This window comes from Octopus bimaculoides, chromosome 5 (assembly GCF_001194135.2).
Source record: "Octopus bimaculoides isolate UCB-OBI-ISO-001 chromosome 5, ASM119413v2, whole genome shotgun sequence".
NCBI classification, from domain to species: domain Eukaryota; kingdom Metazoa; phylum Mollusca; class Cephalopoda; order Octopoda; family Octopodidae; genus Octopus; species Octopus bimaculoides.
This window is the reverse complement of record NC_068985.1, coordinates 97535700-97539468: the sequence shown is the minus strand read 5'-3', so window position 1 is coordinate 97539468 and position 3769 is coordinate 97535700.

The window sequence follows — 3769 nt, the reverse complement described above, 5'->3', positions numbered from 1 at the left end:
AATGTGTCGGTGCGTGACCCTTAGCCAATCAGTTTGATAGCTTTTGTATTGGATATATATAGTCGAGGAGAATTTGCGTGTATAATCCTTTCTACTAAAAATGAGAGGCCTGGAATTTTTCGGGGAGAGAGTAAGTCGATTACATCGACCTCAGTGCTCAACTGGTACTTATTTCATTGACCTCGAAAGGTTGAAAGGCAAAGTCGACCTTCACGGAATTTGAACTCAGAACGTATAGACAAACAAAGTGCAGCTAAGGATTTGTGTGTGTAACAACGTTAAGTATCAGTCTTACTGTGTTTAGAATTAGGACAACATTACACGAAAATGGGCTTTGTATAATGTACACGATTGAAGTGACGATGTATGACCTAAAATTTTGATCTTTTTTTTAGCCTTTTTTATGTGCAGCGCTAATGACCTTTGCCTGACCTCCGAGACCGGTGGAGGAAATTAAAAGCAATTGGGAGCATCGTTCGAGTTATCCTGAGACTAGAGACCTCGTGCGAATACGTGTAACAAACAGAACGCAGCTAGTGTCACTCCAAAGCAGGCGGTTGTGTTAAACTAGGCGATGAATTAGGTCCATTGTCCGTACATCAAATATTCAAACAAACCATTTAGTCAATTAATAGCTTTAAATTTTATTGACTCCTCTAACCTGCCATTCACTGCCATCTCCACCACTACAATAACAAAAACAACTACAGTTCACAAATTTTAATTAAGGAAACGCTTGTCATTTCCATGTTTGGTTAGTTATATTATAATTAAATAATTTTGAATAAATAGACTGACTGAAAAAGCCATTAGACAACATCTTGAAGCCTCAATAAAAAAAAACTAATTTAATAATAACTAAACTATCATGCCTAATTATATAATATAATTATATAATATAATTATATAATTATAAAATATAATCAGGTGATAGCCTTGAAGATGAGCAGTTACGTTATTTCCACCAGTATTTTTATTAAAGGAAGAATATTTTTCTTGAGCATTTGACTTTCTGGATGATCTACTTTTCATTATGCATTGAGGTTGGTTTGTTGAAATGGATTACCTGCCCTTTTTTATAAATTGAGAGATATCTAGACAAGATTACAAGGGTAACTTAACTCATGCTTGAACGAGTATTTAGTAATTCAGACAAGTATATGCATACGGAAATATTTTTATAAGTTTTGAATTTATCCATTTATTCAAATTGTAATCTAATAATTCTTTCTAATTTTGGCAGAAGGCCAGCAATTTCGAGGTGAATGGAGATCGATTATATTGACTTCAGTGTTCAAAATATTTCGACGTAACGTGAAACAGAGTGACTCTAGCTGAGTTCTGTCTGTTACACGTATTCGCATGAGGTCTCCAGTCTCAGGATAACTCGAACGATGCTCTCCATTGCGGTTGCTCGTGAATCGTAACTTTTCATTTCCTCCACCTGTCTCGGAGGTCAGGCAATGGTCATTATCGCTGCACATAAAAAAGGTAAAAAAAAATCAAAATTTTAGGTCATACATCGTTACTTAAATCATGTACATCAGAGGCTCTCAAACTTTTTGGGCCACCGCCCCTCTCATGGCCACATAATACCCCCAGCGATCCCACCCCTATTTTTATGTATAAATAAATATTTTATATTTTAATAATTTATATATACTATGAATCGTTTGATATTTAATGTAATAGTATATAATTTGTATACAATACTGTGATATTATAATAATTTCATAGCGTCCCTAATCCACTGCCTTCCTCCAACGCCTCCTTTTTCTCTACCCCACCCATCCCCTCCCCCTTAGGCACCAGCGCCCACCTGGACTGTCTCAACGCCCACCGGAGAGCAGTAGCGCCCACTTTGTGAACCTATGGTGTACATCATACAAAGCCCAATTTCGTGTAATGTTGTCCTAATTCTAAATACAGTAAGACCGCTGCTTAACGTTGTATTACACACACAAATCCTAAGCTGCACTTTGTCTATACGTTGTGAGTTCAGTGACTGCAAATTGAATTTACAAACCGCACCGACAATTCTATCACGTGCTGCTCGCAACCAGAAACAGAGCTCGTATCCAATGTCAAGGTAGCAGTGCGAGATAAAAGGGTGAACTTTATCCATCTGACTGCCAAGTGACATTCCTGATAGCAAGGTGAACTACTGAGATAATGCAGAATAATATGTATTGTCATGTACCATAATGAATGGCAGTAGGAGGTTTAAGATTATGACACTCGACTCCAATACTTTAAACATGCGAACCAACAAAGGAGAATCCACGTTGTCACTAGAACTGCTAGGATTACGAACCAAATCTTTCTCTAATCACATCTATTATATTAAATTAGGAAAAGGCATAATGTACTCTTGTAAAGCGACTAAAAAGACGACTGGATTGCTTTTAATCTTAGACATGCTCACGCACAGGCGTGGCTGTCTGGTAAGAAGCTTGCTTCCCAACCACATGGTTCCAGGTTCATTCCCACTGCGTGGCAGCTTGGGTAAGTGTCTTCTACTATAGCCTCGGACTGACCAAAGCCTTGTGAGATTTGGTTGACGGAAACTGAAAGAAGCCTGTCGTATGTATATATATATATGTGTGTGTGTGTGTGTGTGTGTGTGTGTGTGTGTGTGTGTGTGTGTGTGTGTGTACGTACGTGTGTGTGTCTGAGTTTGTCCCCCACCATCGCTTGACAACCGATGGTGGTGTGCTTACATCCTCGTAACTTAGCGGTTTCGCGAAAAGAGACCGATAAACTAAGTACTAGGCTTACAAAGAATAAGTCCTGAGATCGATTTCTTCGACTAAAGGCGGTACTCCAGCATGGCCGCAGTCAGATGACTGAAATAAGTAAAAGAATAAAAGAAGAGGATAAAGGAAATGCTCGATCAGGAATGTCCTGGATCTAATCAACAACAGATCAGTAGTAATACTCTGTTATTATCTACAAGCAGCCATCTATACTATAATGAAGTTACTTAATAATTAGTTATAAGTATGTAACTTTTACTAAAAGAAAAATTAAAATCTACGAGGTCTAGAAACTTCATTAAAATTCCAATTTTGATATATTTTTATCAAAATGTGGTTGATAATTCTTTCATTATTAAAGATTTCAGTTATACAATGCAATCTGAAAATTGATTCAAATTCTCTGCGTGGTAGCGTTTTCTTAACAGTTCTGTTTATACTTCTTTTGGAAATATAAAGGCTGCGCAAATATTTGCAACGCTACTTTCAACAGACACAAGAGTAAAAACTTTTCTCCAAATTATAAATTTAATCCAGCGTGAAGCAAATTATGTTGATTCCAGTATCCTTTCATATTTGTTGGGTGTTGCTGAAGAATAAAAGTGGTTTTGATTTACTTACGTCAATTGTATCAAATATTACTCGTACTAGTAATATCTGTAGTTAAAATATACGCTACTGAACTAGTTTAACATTGGTTTTCATTACTCGTTTACTTATGATTATTGAAATGCTAGTAGAAGTGGAAAGCAATTCTATTTGAGATTACTTTCAAACACTTTAGTTTTTTAAGGTGGTTATTTGAATATATTCAGTGCTTAAGGCGTCCTCTATAGATTTTTTTGCAAATGAACTCAAACTTTTAAATAGTTTTTTTTTTATTTCTTTAAAATGGTGAGCAAATACATTTTTAATTTAACGGATCTGAATTAGATATATATGTGTGTGTGTGTGTGTGATTATATGTATACATATGTATGTATATACATATATATATATATATATGCATTTAT